This window comes from Coturnix japonica, chromosome 5 (assembly GCF_001577835.2).
Source record: "Coturnix japonica isolate 7356 chromosome 5, Coturnix japonica 2.1, whole genome shotgun sequence".
NCBI classification, from domain to species: domain Eukaryota; kingdom Metazoa; phylum Chordata; class Aves; order Galliformes; family Phasianidae; genus Coturnix; species Coturnix japonica.
In genome coordinates this window covers 34947652-34964386 of record NC_029520.1, presented here as the reverse complement: position 1 = coordinate 34964386, position 16735 = coordinate 34947652, and positions in this window count along the sequence as shown.

The window sequence follows — 16735 nt, the reverse complement described above, 5'->3', positions numbered from 1 at the left end:
CTTTCCTGCACGAACAACAGGGACTGGCCTATTTTTCTCAGCACTAATTTTGCTTGCGAAAAGATGCAGGGATGCAAAATGTTCAGCACTTGTATTCTGAGTGGATTATTAGCCTGTCCTGGGCTTTGAACTTGCAGGTGTCTTTCTCCTGCCCACAATCTGTGGTCACCAGCACTGAACTGTTGCTGGTGGCTGACTTGAGATGGGACAGGAGATGCTGCTGGTGAGGGACGTTCCTGAGGTGAGCAGTGAGGGAAGGTCTGTGGGATGCTCACAGCACTGCCCCAGCCTGCACAGGGAGAGGGATGGCCTGGTAGGACAGGAAGAGTAAAGGGGCTGTTGCTGTACCTCAGCAAACATTCTGCACGGTCCCATGGTGCTTCTCAGCAAAACCTTCCAGGGGTTAAAAGGAAAAGGAGAGAGACAGAAAGGGGACAAGAGACAAAGGGAGGAATAAAGTCAAAAAATGTGCCGTGAAGCTTCTTGCAGCAAAATGCGGAGAAAGTCATTTCCAACTTCTTTCATCTTGGAGATGAAGCCACTAAATAAAAGGGCAGCGCAGAACACAAGGGCTTTTAATCTGTCTCATCTCCTTCATAATAACTGCAAATTTTCCCTGGGCTCCTGGGAGTGAGCCTCTTTCCTCTGTCTTTGCCTTATCTCCCCCCTCCATATTTCACAGCCGGCGCGGCTCCCCTCACTCTGCTGCCCCCGGCCCAGTCTCCGCGAGGCCTGTGGGAGCCGCCAGCTCCCAGGGCCTCATTGTTCCCGGCTTGGGAGGAAGCTCAGAGAGGGAATTGAAGGCAAGTCAAAGGGAAACAGCATCATCGCTGCTTCATTAATGGGAACCTTTCAGCAGAAAACATATCAGAGCGAGGTCTTTTCAGAGGCAGTAATTAGCAATTTGGAGCCTTCCCCCCTCAGGAGATGCAGCTGCGATCTAACAAGTGGGAGCAGTGCTCGCCTCCTTTTACGCTTCATATTTATTGTTTTTCATTTTCTCCATCTTCCTTCCATTGTCCAGCCTCCTCCTCGCTGCCAGATAAGGGCCCTTTATTAATCGCTCCCTTTTAATTCTTCATTAATGATAATAACTTTCTCTGGCGCATGGAGAGGAGTTAATCTTTCATGGGTATTGAGAAAGGACAGGGCTGAAAGGGAGGGAGCAAAGAAGTGCACGGTGGACAAGGCTGCGCCGCCACGTCTCCCTCCCACCCCACCACCTGGAAGGAGTTTCTGAAGACTTTGGCTGTTGAGCTGTGAGTTGCCCACTGGAAAGTCTTGGCTGGTCAGTTTGGATTTGGTGGGTCATACTGTGGCTCAGAGAGCAGGCCCTTACCAGGAACAGGTACGCTTGGGCCAGATGAAGGGGCTTTCTTGGTGTCTTTGTGAAAAAGCCAGCGTCTCCTTGTAACTGATGGACTGTATCTACTTGTAGGAGCGTCCCCTCAGGCACATTAGAAGTACAGTTTCCCAACAGCCAACACCGCCTGCATTTAAACAGCACTTGAAAGCAGAAAGGAATTGCGTGTGGGAGGCTCTGCACAAGACCCTCTCTAGTGCCACCCCCAGCAGTTGGGGCAGAGCCTGGGGTCACTCCCAACTGGAGGTCAGGCCATCACTGGGGACATTTGTGTGAGGTGACTGCTGGGCTGGCTCAGTCTGGTGACAAAAGCAGGATGAAAATAGCAGGGAAAGGAGGAGGCTGCCATTCAGGCTGTGGACATGTGCACAGATCTATGGGCTGGCTTTTAGGATTTGTTGCTTGCTTGCAGCACCTATGCATGAAACCAAAAGACTTTGCTTCCATGCAATGAATGGAAGAGGTACTTTAAAACACACATCTGTTCCTCAGACTCAGGGAATTGGATCTTCTCTATCAGTGCTCCCTTGCACGGTGGAGGTAGAAGGAGCAGAGGTGAAGAGAGCCAAGAGGTGTGTGGAACTTGGTACATAGGAGAGCCAGCCTCTTTACAGTATTGTAAAGAATATTTCATACATTTTATTTGACAACTGCCTTTATTTCCCCATAGATCACTGGCTGCTGTAGGACTGTAATAATCTTGGTTCTTACATATGGCTGCCTGTCCTCTGTTCTATTGCTGGTTTAACAGCAGCAGCCTCTGAGCCACCCACAGAGGCACTCATCAGTCTGCCAGCAGGACTTGGGCCCCGCTAAAAAGAAACATATTCATCATGGCAGCAAAGAGCTGGTAGTAGCACTGGTGATGCTGGTAGGCACTGGACTATCATGGATGTTAACACTGTGTGGCAGAAACTCAGTGCTAGCTTGCTCCCAGCAAGAACAAGAGGTGTTTCACAAGTAACAGGCCTCAAACAGAGCCAGATGCAGAAATCACCTACAAGGACTGGTGAAGCCTAGAGGAGGGTGGAATAATGCCTGTTTCAGTTATAATAACTGCAGGCTTTGCTTCCTGAAAGTCCTCTTGCTCCTCTCCTGTTGTCCTTGCAACTTGTCATTATCTGCCTGTTGCAGTGAGAACAACTGGAACACAGAAGCACAGCAGGTCCTCTTAGCGCTGCGGGGCACGTCACAAGTCTGCATAAAGCAGCCAAGAAGGGTTGCCAGAAGGCCTCACTGGTTGTATTGTCATCCCTAATCTGAGGGGAAGATGAAGATGTTCTGCTCACTGCATGTGAGAACAGGGCCGGCTGTTTCAGCCAGGAGCACAGTTGTTGGAATAGCCCTGCACGTTGGTTGGCCTGGGCCTGATGTTTTTATCTTTATACGATGAGCTATTATGCACACGGGATCCATAAACGTGCAGCTTTAGAAAGCAACCAAGATGACAACCCTTCCCAAGTCACAAGTGTAAGTAAAACACTTGCATGCAGCAGCAGCTGCATCCCTGTTCCAGGCTGGACCTAAGCTTCCCCTGCCCTCCAGACCAGCCTACAGCTGGTCCCTTGTCTCCATGTATTTGCTCATCCTTCCTACCACTTTTTTCCTGCAAAATGTATTTTCCCGTTCTTTACCTCTTGTTGCTCGAGATCTGAGTAGATCTGCTACAAGCCCCTGCCTGTTGAGCAGATCCTGCCTGCTGCCTTGCCTGGCTTACAGGCTGGATGATGTGGCTTTCCCTGGCTGTTCCCAGCACTGTGCCCAGGCAGCCCCCCCTGCCACTCCATGCAGTGTCCAGGGGAGCATGCAGGGCTGACATTGCCAAGCCTTTTAGAGGTTTAAAGTCAGCTTCATGGCAGGGAAGAAGGCGGTAGCATGGATCTGTGGGGAGGGGGAGGGGAGCAGCTTGACAATCCCCTTCGAATTATAAACATATCCTCTTTAAATACATTTCTAAGGATAACATTTGTATTACTGCGTCCTGTGGCTGCTGATAGGGCCCTGCTTATCGCCTTGGTCTCTCCTCCTTTCTCTGGGCCCTGCTGGGAAAGGTCCCTATCTGGAGCCGAGCTGGCAATCCTCTGCCAAGCAATTGTTTCAGTCCAGGGGAAAAATTAATTTCTGCCTATCGTTAATTGAGAGAATTGTGTGGAGAGCTGGGAGGGGGGCTGGCGGGGGGAGTGGGGGATGGAGTGGGGAAGAGAGAGATCGTGTTATTAACAGTGTCCCTTTCATAACCAAATACCCTGATTTCCATCAGTGAGATGAGAGGCTCATTACAGCAAGAAGGTGATTAGAGAACTTGGAGGAGCTATCAGGCTGAGCGGGAGAGTGCCAGAGAATTCGGGAGGGACTCCCAGCAGAAGGGCAGCCGCTCCAACCAACCATCCCCTCACCCTCACTGCCTTCCCCCCCACCCCTCCTCTCCCTGACCCAATGACCCCCTGCACACATCTCTGGAAAAAGGACAACCTGCAAAGTTCTAAAGATCAACAGTTTTAGTGGCTGAAGAGATGCTTTATATGGCGGCAGAGCCTACACACTCCAGACTGAAAACCCGCTGGAGTTGCTGAGGACCTAAAGGCCCAGCTGACAGCCCATTTTAAATGCCTTTCACTAACGCTCAAAGAGGTTCCAAATATGTTGGCCTCCCTCCAAGCTACTTGGGGAGGTCACGTATGGCTTTTCAGAGTATCGCTCATTAGCAGATTCCTCAACAGGTGGATAAATCTGGAGCTCTTCACTGTCTCACTCACAGAAATTACATACAGGCGGAAGAAAACTACCCTGGATGTTACTCTGAGCCAGCTTTTGCACCACTATTTGTGTGCATGACTCCTATGAGATATATCTCCCATTTGAGAGGTATCACTGTTGTGATACAGCCCACCAGCCCCCAAGCCATCTCATGCACCATGTGTACGTCTTCATGAATTTGCTGTCCTTCAGCTCACAATCGCTCCCTTGACAAATAGCTACAGAATCCCCTTGATTCCTGACATTGCTAGAAATAACTTTCTCCCCCTCCGGGAAGGTAAGCAGCCTTGAAAATTCATCCAGCCCACATAATGCTAGAGGATGGGGCTCAGATAAAAAGTTGAATTTCTCCTACCCTACATATGAATGATACAATGAAAAACATCCATCACTTTAATTTTCCTTCTTTTTTAATACAAACCTTTGGCACCCCAGATAAATTTGCAGTGGACAGGAAGATAATAAAGATTCTACTAAATTAGAGTAATCTATCCACCCATTAATGGGAGTAATGGGTTAGTAATGTTAGTATTAGTTAATGCTTTAGTTATAAGGGTTTTTCTGTTATTAGTCTATTTCCAGCGCTGTACTTAAGATTGTCAAAAATCCTGTTCTGAAATGACAAAGGGATTTTTGGCAACTTCCAAACTGGAGAGAAAAAGTGTAACAGAGAAGCTGGCTTCAGCCATACATCTACAGATTGAAAACATTACAGGGACTGAACTTTCCCCTTCCTCTGAAGAAAGCCACTCCTCTAGGGTAGGGGTGAGGGCACAATGTCTCACTCCTTAGACTCTGGGAAACTCACTCCAGCAGAGCACTCACAATAAATAAGTGTGAAAATAGAAATACTTTTAAATGGGCTACTTTTCATCTGAATGACACAGGAAAATGTGAAGGCAGACGGAAGCGTTCAGTTTCACAGTATATATAACTCTCCATAAAGTAGCACAAACAGCCTCTCCTAAGTCCTACCCCATGCAGATCTCCTACCTCTTCTTAGCCTAATCCCATCTATCCATGACCATGTGTTGAGCTCCAGTAATCTCCAGCTCCTCTGGGATATCCAGACAGTATCCAAAGCAGACCCTCCACACAAGGCAAAGCCTCACGTTTTAGCATTAGGTTTCATTCCTGTCAAGTACCTGAAATGCCCAGAAGGGGACTCATGGAAAGCCAGCTGGAGTGCAGAGTGGTCACCATGATCCATTCGATCCTTAGCAATTCAACCACTTATCCCCATGGGACAATTACTAGCAAATGACAAATTGTTAACAGACAGTTAAGAGCAGGCACAGAGCCAAGTGTAGAAATATTTGAAGTTGGAATAATTTGAGAGAATCTGTATGTTCAGCCTTTCCTCTTCAGCAGTGTCTATTTCTTGTTGATTTCTTGTGGAAATCACCAGTAAAATGGAAATGGAGAAGAAAGCCTGTCATAGCTTGTGCTGAAATTCTATGTTAGCCATGTTGTCTTCTCCTACAGATGTTGAGGGCTCAGCCTTGAATTTCTATTACCAGTCAACTAATAAATCGATTGGTAAATTAACCTGAAATCCATATGGAGCTCCAGTCTAATACAATTGGTAATTAGGCTTTGTGTTGGGTCCTCAACTCATCTGACCTCTGGCCAGAGAGGATTTGAAAAGGGGAAAAAGAAGAAAGAGAACTGAAATATGGCAATGTAAGATCTACATGAAAATTTCATTAAATGGGTCAGTGAGAAAATAAGATGGAAGCTAACAAACAGCATACAAACATAAATAAATAGAAGTTAATTGACTGAGAGAAGGTGGGAAACCAACCAAGAAAGTACCTGCAGCTTCAAAGCTTCTGAACCAATGACCAACATTCGTGTATATTTCACTTCTTTTTTTGGCCATCATCCTGTATCTAACTTCTCGTTGCCTCTTTCTGTGAGTTTGTCAACATGGGATTTAAAAGGGACAGCAATTATTTTCATCATATCTTTCTGTATTATCATGAGTTACATTGGATCTCATAATGAAACAGCTATTTGGAGAGAGCACATAACTCAATTCCACCAAAGCACGTGTAAGTATCTCAGCAAGTAAGAAGAAAGCCCCCTCCCAAGTACAGTCAGTCCTGCTGAAGCCCTACCTGGTGCCCACAATGCTTGAGAACTACTGGGTGACACCGAGGACCAAACTGTAGTTAAGCAGAGCCTTTGGAGAGAATGAGGCAAAGATGATAATGCTGAAAATCAGATTGTCAGGTACTCTGATGATCTCTGGGGTTCCAGGTAGTCCTAGGGCGGTGCAAAGGGGGACAAGCCCTGTGCTGGCATGGGGAGCATATACTACCCAGCATCTTTCCTCCAGAACATCAGTTCAGCACAGAGAAAAAAGTGACAATCAGACAAATTAATTGTGTGAAAACAAATGTGACACATCTGTCCAGAGAGGGACAGTGAAATGAGCAGAGCTACAGACACAATATGAGAGAATTTCAGGAAGAAGAATTTGAAAAACAGGAATACAACTGCAAACAGAGGAGAATAAGGTGAATTAGACAGAGAGAGATGTGGACGTGGGCTATGTTTGGAAGAAAAAGTATGGGGGGAGAAAGGCGGGGGCAAAGTCCGAGTCACTCAGTGAGTTCAGAACAATCTCCATTCTCTGCAGCGCTTTCTGTTTAAAAAAAAAATAAAAAAGGAATGATGGAGAAGGGGAGAGAGTCAGACAAGTTTAATGATGTGTGTTCAAAGCTCAGATTGGAAAAATGACAGAGAAAAGCAGCCTGTTTCGGCTCTAATAAATTGTTCTTTGCTGTAAGAGACGCCTGTCGCAGCATTAATACAGGGCCCTAATACACGGGTCAGGGTTAAGTAATTTTCTCCGGCAACTTAAGCGAATAATGAAGCTGGCAGCGGCTAGTGGCGCGGTGGGAGAGATGGCCCGGGCCGCCGGCACTTTGTCTTCATTTATTATGCCAGCTCTCATGATTTGGGTACTGGCTGCAGCGACGGGAAGCCTCCGCCGAGGAGATATCGCTTCATTTCGGCAAGGTAATGAAAGCTGGGATGGGGGGAGGATAAACCAATTTGCTGGCTGACATGGGAAGGAGTGATTTGCAGACCTGAGTGAGGGAGGGGGGCGGCCAAGCGAGAGGAAGCACAAGGCTAAACCAAAGGGGTGCTCAAGGCCCTTCTCTGAGATAACAGCACCGCGTACTCGTGGGGAGGGCAATGGAAGACTGAGAGGGAGGGGATGGTGGGGCTGGAGTGTAGCAGATAGCAGAGGCCAAAAGTGCAGGGAGGGGGGAAGAGCCACTAGGAAGGGCAGTGAGGGTAGGAGAGAGGCAGAGATTGGTGGAAGAAGCAGCAGCAGGTTCAGGGGCTGCGGGAAGCTGCCAGGGGAGTAAAGTTGAAGAACATGCAATGGTAGGATAAGGAAAGAAAAGCAGAGAACAGCCATTTAAGGAAGGCAAGCACAAGGAGCAGAGTGAAAGGAAAAGAGGTTGTCTTAGCACTGAAAGGAAGAGAGCCTCCTGAGCTCCTTGTCTGAGCTACGGGCACTTGCAAACTCACTGAAGTTCATCGCCCTTCCCATGCTGGAGATACTCCAGATGAAGCACAAGACTACCCTGAAGCCATATCACTTCAGGGAGAAGAGGGAACCTCTGTCTCCTGGACTCTGTTCTCACCACGTAGACTTAGGCAATGCTGCTCCAAGTCTACTTGTCAAAGCAGATTAGCAACAGTCAGTTTGATGGCTTAACCCTCCGAACAGGGGTGTCACTCAGCCCAGGCTGGACATACTGTTTGCATGCTCATAGTCCCCTCTCAGTACCCCTGTGCTACTGTCCTCTCTTCTCAATCTGAGAAGATATACTCCCAGCAGCTGGGATGCTACCTTTGTTCCTGCTCCAAAACACCCGCATCTCTATAGGTATATCCCTACCTCCTTCAACCCCCCACGATCCCCACTCCCAAAACAGCAAAGCAAGCAGAGCCCTGCCATAGTCAGGTCTGGGACTTGTACACTTTCCTCCCTTCCCCCTCCTTTCGATGTGGGTTAAGGATTTCCAATAAGGACCAAGTGTTGGAGGCTTAACACTGCAGTCTCTAGAGAAGCAGGCCAATTTCACACTAATCTTCCCCATGAAGGGAGAGAGCATCGGAAGCAAGAATTACATCAAAGAGAAGTTAATGCTGAGAAGCAGTCGACAAAAAGGAGCTGCTTTCAGTTTCAAATGAATACACACAGCTGGATTAAGAGATCAGGCAGCTCAAAGCCTGTATCACAAGCTTTGGTACCCAGGATTTAGCCAGCAGGGAAGAGTTCTGATCTGGGGGCCCTTTTGAAAGGAGAGGAGGGTCTTTATAGAGCACTGCAGGTATTTGAAAAGAGCTGGGTAGAAGACAAGGCAGGCTGATCTCCTGGTCTGGCCTCCACTGACCTTTTGTAATAAGTGTCATGACAAACTCAGATAATGAGATGGGCTCACACAGCGTACATAGCTCCTGAAGCCTTCTGGTAAGCGAGTGGTTACCCTGTTATTTCCCCCTGCCCCACATATTGGGGAACATGAAGCCAGTTAGGGCCATCCTGCCTACTTGGTCTGTGGCATTTCAACTGCATGGGGAATAGTTCTTCTGATCTTGAAATTCAAGCAGTGCTTTCCCTTGTGGAAGGAGGTGCATTCAGCTCCAAGTGCAAGTGGCAAAAGCTCCCTGCAATATACTGTCCACAGGAAACGCAAGCAGGAGCTGATTGCAGTAACGTGCCTGTTGCCCCATTTTAAGTGGCACTGAAGTGAGTCCCAGTGTGCTCCCCCCTCCAGGAGGCTGACAGGTGTAAATCCCACGATGAATGAAAGCACCGAGCCCTATAAAGCTGGTGTCTTTCCATGCATCTCTGCTCTGATTGACTTGTCGGCTTTCTAAGGCTGACTATCAGCTCTGTGCTGCCTCCAATTCCAGGTGTGATTTAGTTTGGAGATGAGAGGTGACAGTTAACATTGGTACTCGTCAGTGTAGATCAGACACAGTCACGCTGTCTTCTCCTGGCTCGCTCACTCCCCTCCTCCCCCACACTCCCACTGCTCTAGTGTCTCCCACTTCTACCTGTTGCTCTCATTGTCCCTGCCTACTCATTCAATCCCTTTTATATCCTTCGCTTCCCCATCACCATTGCTAGAGCTCATCTTCAGTAAGTTGTTCTTTTTTGCTCCTCCTTTCTGACCCAGTATAATGCATTTGTAATGCCTTCAAGAAAGCTTCCCTCGTGCAAAGACTAGGAATAGTTGTTCTGGTGTGTCCTTTCCAGTCCCCTCTAAACCCCAATAAGTAGTATCTTGAAAATACTCTGTTTGCCAAACATAACCCATTTCTCCATCCATGAGTTGTTCATCAAGTTGAATTTCCTTGAGAGTATTTGCTGTTTCGTATTCACCAGTTCCACAAAACAAGAAAAGTGAAGAAATGCTTCACTACAGAAAAGTGAAGAAATAGACTCACAAGTTGAAGACAAGTTTCTATGCAAAGCTGTTGTAACAAAGCAAACAACATACAAATCTCTGTAAACAAGCCTGACAGGTACTGAGCTGGACTTCTCTGCCTTTCCTTGCCCCCTTCTGAAGGCTTAAGTTCCAAAACCAAACAAGCAAAAAACACAAACCAAACCTAATCTAAAAACAAAAGCACCACACACACAACCATCCAGGAAGACCCAGAGAAGCAGAATAAGAGTGACTGGAGACTTAGAAAACCTGTCCAGCAAGACAAGGTTGTAATAAGGTTTACTTGGTCGAGAGGGGGAAAAAAATAGACAGGAGATGATGACAACCATCAAATACATAACAGACTGCTTTAGAGGAACACAGTCCTTGGAGAGTAGAAGGAATATCCTGAAAATGCAAGAAGAAAGACTTAGAAAACTGGGAGAACTTTCTAGTTATATGTATGGTAAAATCCTGAAAATGTGATCTGAGATGTGGTAGCACTGTAATTTTTCTTAAAGGCCAAGTTTAGGCCAAAGAATCACATCGAAATTTAGGAACTTGATGAGATGAATTTTTCCACTATATTTTCTCTGACTCAGGAAACATATTGAGGACACTCTACTAATGCTATACAAACTACCCATAACTCACATAGCCCCAAAAATAAGCACACTGCTGAAAAGCTGCAGTGGAGCCACATTAACATAAGAATGACAACAACGTGAGTAACAACAAAGTAATGAAGTTACTGTCTATGCTCCCCAGCATAGCTATGACAAAAATGAAGGAGAGAGGAAGAGACTATACATGCACTATGATACTGCTGAGAATCTGAAGGAGTGTGTACTCTTCTCTGCATGAAAAGCCAAGATGCAGAATTTGGTGACTGCAGGTCATGTGCTCCAGCTATTGCGGAGTTTTGAGATTCTTTCTAAGTTTGATTATTTTAATGATAAAGGAAGTTCTGAGCCCTTGAGCTTCAATGAGGTGTGACAGTAGCTCTGTCCAGACATGGTGAGATAGACAGTGAAGAGTACGATTACCCAATAATTCAAACTGGATGAATAATATTCATTCTTAGCTTTTTCAGTGATATTTTTCCTTTAACTACGAATTATTCCTCTGGGAGAAGATATGACCTTAGAGCCAAACCAGTGTGTAAGTAGCACGTATACAAGAAGCTATTAAGGTTGGGACTTTCATATGTGGTCTACATTGGATTGATTTCATTTTGTTTATTTCATAGGTTTTGTTGACATCTACATGTAACCAAGTGGAAATTGGAAATGCTCCCAGGAATACTCTTGGAAACAGAAGGTTGGGAGCCTTCAAGTCCTAGCCTACAGAACACCTTGGTGAGGTGAGACCAGAAAACCAGAAATTCAAGTATAAGTGGTGGAACCTTAGGAAAGCACAAACAGAATCCACTGAAAAAGAAATCTGACACCCTGGAATTAACCTAAATCAGATCAGAGACAAAAACTGGCCCTTTAGTGCAGTCTGCCATGGATCTGCTCTGTTACTGCCCAAAAGCTCTGCAACACTGAAAACTGACCACACTCACGACTACTCTCACTGCTAAGGCATTTCTCAACATCATCTTAGTTTCTCCAGTCCCCAGCTGCCATCGAGCATTCTTCATCCTCCCATTGTCAGAATCTTAAGTTATTTCTCTCTTTCATACAGATATGTGACAGCTGTCCTCCCGCTCCATCCAAAATCCTCTTCTCCAGGCTGGATATGTGCTTTCCAATCTGTTATCTACTTTCTTTCTTGATTTTTCCTCTACAGAAGTTCCCATCTCTACCTATAGCCAGAAAGGGAGCAATCAAAGGTGTAGCCTGGTGCATCTGGAAGACTACCAACTCATCCTCATATTGCCCAAAGAAGACTCCAAACTAGAAACTGCAGATAAAAATGGGCAGTCAGCACTTGGTGACTGAGCCTGCCAGCTTCTGTCAACTCATTACCCCAGCAGTTCTTGCAGGCCTCTCATTTCTCACATGTAAATACTCCTTTGCTGGCATTGTGTTGTCAGTGTTGAGATGGAATAGCAGAAGTAACGAGCAGCACTTTAAATGTGGCCAGAAGCCTCTCTAACCAGAGGGCTACCTTCTGACCCCAACAGAGATCCTCACAGCTTTCCAAATATCTTTTTCTCTCCATCCTGCCCCATGGAGCCCAGAAGTTCAGTTCTGAGGAGCAGACTGGCTTCTACACCCCCTACTTTCTCTTGAAAATGAAACCCTCTGCCTCCCATACCTACATTCCGTACTTTTGCCATGCATCCATCCATTCCCCTTCCTGCTCCAACACCTCCTTCCCCACCTCCAGCCCGAGTGACGATCCATGAAAGCCCTCAGCAGTATGTCACTGGAGTGATAATTACATCCCCCGCTTGCATCATGCCGCCTGCTGCTGACCTCTCACCCCTCCTCTCTTTTAATCACCCCTTGGCATCAGTCACTCTGACAGGGCAGCAGCACAGGCCACGTGACCTGTCAGCCTAGGGATGTGACTTATAGGGCCCAACTGGTGGACAAAGGGAAGGGAGATAGGCAGCATAAATCTCCAGGGTGAATAAAAGAGAGTGATGGGGCACTCTGCCGGGGCCTGCGTTAGCAGATTCTTGGCCTCTTGTTATTCAGACCAGAGTTATGGTGATGAGGAAGTGGCCTAGAGTGACATGCACTGGTCCCAATCAACCTTGCGAAACCTGCAGAGACTTAGAGAAGCCTTAATGTCATGCTTGGCTGGAGAACCCCAGTGAGGGTGGGTGAGGGCCAGGGGAGCAGCCAGGGCAGTCCCCAGCCACCAGAGGCACGTGACCAGCTAAAGCTTAATCTGTCAGGGCAAGGCACTCAGCCACACAGAACAAGGACAAGTGACCCCATCTCAACTCAGTGTAGTTGGGACAGAGTTTTCACATCAGAGTATTCATTGCTGGTTCAAGACAGGCTTCTCCCCTGTTGCTCCAGGCTTCCCCAATCTTCTACTCATTCACAAGCTCCCCTGCCATACAGCTCCCTTCTGCCTGCTCCCCTGTACTATTCATCTATTGCTTGGTAGGATTAAATCATCAGTGTGTCAGTTTGCTATTGCTGTTATGAACATACAGGACATCCAGGGTTTCCACAAAACAGCAAGCTCGCATCACTTCTCTGTTGGGAGAGTTGCTTCTCTCTCAGTACTGCAGAGACCTTTTACTTCTGTATGGAGTGCAGTACAGTATGTTGTGCACTAAGATCTGTTACAGTGGGTGCTGCAGTTGGACAGAGGACACCCAGGAGGACGTATATGGACAGCTGGTACACCCTGCCCCATGCTGAAAATGGCCCCTCCACATCTCATCTAACAAGGCCTGGTGGGCACAGCAAAAACACCAGCAAGGCCAGCTACTGACACTGGGTATTCATACTGTGCAGAGCATCACCTGTTACCACTTGCTCTTGCCCCACACTTCCCACCCAGGGCTCCAGGGCCCTTCTTCTCCAGGGCTGAGGGGAAGCCCTGCAGCCCCCTGCCTCCTCACCAGTTCAGTTCTAGCCTCCGAGATGGGAACATACAGCTCTGTACCCTCCTCCCCCCATCTGCCTTTTAACGATGATGGAAGCTGCTGTCAGCATGCAGCGACAGTAATAAACACTCTTCTTAATAACACAGGGTGTCCCTCTTATTAAAATGAATAGACTTCAGTGGTTAAGCCAGGCTGCTTGCCTCACATACTGGTGGGGACAGCAGCCCTCAAGCAGAGCAGTTTATCTGCTGTAATTATTGCAGTAGCTTTGACTGCAGGACATCCCTCGTTACAGCACTGCACTGTCCCACAGGTGCATGGCCAGACCAAGGTACCAAACACATGAGCACATGGAGAAATGCAGATAATTGCCTGTGTGCCTGCAACCACCTACAGTAAGTGCTGAGATGCGCAGCCATGGAAGAGCAGAGTTAAATGTATTCACAACCAGGCTTCAAGCAATCCTGAATCCCACGGAAAGCAGCAGCAATCCATTCTGTTTCTCTCCTTCAGAAGATATTAACACACACACAAACCACTCTACACTGAATGCAGGTAGAGAAGAGCAAATGTTTGGTCCATGAATAAGAATCTCCTGCTCCACCAGATTGTGATATCACTGCTCCATCTTTCCTGTTGCCCAGGTAGATGGGCAGCACCTACAGCAGATGAGAGGTACAGCACTGACCAGGGTCTAATGATCCACTTTCCTCCTTCCAAGGATTTTCCAAATGGGAAAAACCTGCCAGAAAGACAAATGGCAGTAGCACATCCCAACATCAACTCCACTGCCATTTCAGAGCATTTTTCTGCCATTCTGCTCCACTGCATTTTGCCCTTACAGAATGAAGCAGAGATGACCAGTCCTCAGCCTTTGCATCACTCCTCTTCTCCTTCAGTATTAGGGCAGCTTTCTGCACAAATACCACCATCCAGCCCTGAGCAACTCTCCCCCAACATGGGCTGCAAGCACCCAGGAACAGCCAAGCTGACCAGCCTCACAGTGCTCCCCACAGAAGAAATGGCCATAGGCAGCAAATCTAGAAGTTGTCAATTTAGCAAATTTATCAATTGGGCTGAAGCAAAGTCACTTGATTCCCACTCAGCCAGTTGGCAGGACCATACCATGAAGAACCAGGCTGAGGTACATCTGCCTTATCATTGCAGAGAGACACTGGCGCCTGCAAGCTCTTCCTAGAAAACATTCCTGGCACAGGATATTACAGCCTCACTGGTTCTGCTGGTGTTTGGTACAGCAAGAGAGCAGTGGAGCAGATAGAAAAAAGGAACCACAGATGAAAGAACTGGTCTCTTTCAACCAGTAGCTTCCTGGATTCAAGAGATTCATCATGAGAAAGCAGCAGACCTGGTGTCTGTTCTCGTGTCCCAAAACACTCATGTCATGGTCACGTCCTGAACCGTCTGCGTTTCTGCCTAGATGAAGGTTAGCAAGGATGTCTTCTGGGGAGCAGCTGACAAATGCAAACAAGACAAGCATGTAATTAATCCGAAAAGCTTCTAAAGAGTTATTAGTACCCAAAAATGAATCAGTATCTCTACCTACTTGCAAGCAGACTACAACAGCATCGTCAACATTACTTCCAAGTGGGAAAGAGGTAGCAGTATACTGAGTGAAGTGTTTCTCAGACTCCTAACAAGCCTCCTATTCCACATAGCCAGCAGAGGAAGTTTTTCCTCAAGGGCACATCTCATCACTGCTGCAGTAAAGTGACTCACATGGGAGAACAGACAGACAGACCTCCGTAAACCTCAGCACCAGTAACACCATTCCTCTTCTTCCACTGGTGTCAGCTCCAAAGCAGCATTAGGGTTTGATGCTGAAGGACTTCATCATGCCCATCAGTGTGCAGGAGTTACAGTAGCATAGACAGAGGAAGGCTGAGACCTGTGGCCAACAATGTGGCCAGAGAACAAGGAGCCAGGAGAGGACCAGTTCTTAGCCAGCTCCTCAGAGAACTGACCACTTTCTGAGCAGGTTCCTCAGTGGGCTGACAGAAGGCAATAGATGTCAGCTGGCTGCAGGGCTCTGCAGCACCGAGCTGGGAAGAAGCAGGAGCTGTGGAGAATCAGACAACAGAAGGCACATTGCAGAGACTGTGTAGCAATGGACACCCAGAGAAACTGAGCCTTGAGGATTCGGCCCTGTGAATTCACAATGCTTGCATGCTCCAGGAGTCTGTGACATGTCAAGAAGCAGATGAAGAAATTATTCTGAGCAAGTGTATTTTTCTCCCATTGCCCTGCAGACAAGCACATACAGATAAAGAGAGACCTCTAGTGATGCTGGAGGGACTCTGCCTGTCCTTCCCTCTGAGCTTCCCTCACAGCCAGAAACAAATGTCTCGATTGCTCTGTCTGATGCACTTATCACCTTCCTCAGGAAAACATGTGCTGATCACAAGGAATATCCACTGACACATAGAGGTGGAGAGGTGGTACTCAAAGCAAGAGAGCAATTATGCCAAACTGGGAGCATCCAGAACTAATGCAAATAGTTGAAATGGATTTGGGTCTTGCCCACGCTACCTCTTGAATTGCATCCACTCGAGTTCCAGCACAGTCCTCAACTGGATGTACAATTCACCATGAAGAGCACAGGTGGTTATCAGTGCTGGAAAATGATGTGCAGTTGGGTTGCAGTTTTGAATGTGTGGCTGAAGTTTATATCTGGGAGGAAAGGAAGCTCAGCTGCTGGCAGCTCAGCATGGTTGTAAGCAGGAGGAAGGAACAGCAACTTCTGTCTGAGCCCCAGTCACATCAGGAAATGCTATATTCCCATTGCACAACCCTGACAGCCACAGCATCACACATACAGCTGCAAGACAGAAGAGCATTTTGGTTCTTGCTGAATTCAACTTCAGAGCCCCAGCAACCAGGTTCAGCCCCAGACAGGACAGACTGAGCACACATAGGCATATTCACGCCAAGCTCCCTGAGCCCAGCACAGGGAGGGGGCAAGCAAACACTGTTCACTTGGACTCTGGCCAAAGCCGGCTCTGCATCACACCCAGGGAAGGAGTTTCTACATCTATTCAGACACAAAAATACTACATTAAGTTTTCCAGGCATGAAGTGTTGGAATAATACCAAAAGAAGAGGCAAAGCTGGAGGCACTCTCAGCTATGGCAGAGACATAGCGACTGTGTCGTGCAAAGTCAAAAAGCAGACAAATGCACCTATCCCGTACACCCAAAGCTCCTGCTGCCTTTTCTGCAGCTCAGAACCTTGATTATTCAGTTAGCAGCTTCCATAGTCCCTTCCCTCCATCCTATAGCCCCTGCTGTTAGCCAGAAAGCATGTAAACCAAAGGAAAGCAGCTCTTTACCTGGGTTTTCTTTCCCTTGCACTAGTCCAAGCCTTGGTGACCTCCTGTTGGGAGGGGAGGGGGCAGGTCACCAGGGCTGTCGTACTGTGTTGGAATGTTTTATTTTCTGTGCTGAATGAAGAGTAATTGTGGAGGGGAGGGAAAGCAAAAAGAAAGTGCATGTGCTGCCAGCCAGGCTGATGTCCTTGTCCCACAAGGTTACAGATCCATTTTAGCTCAAATAATAATAAAAAAAGCCTCACAGAAGCAAGGGATTCATAAAACAAAATACGAGCTGGGCACTTGGC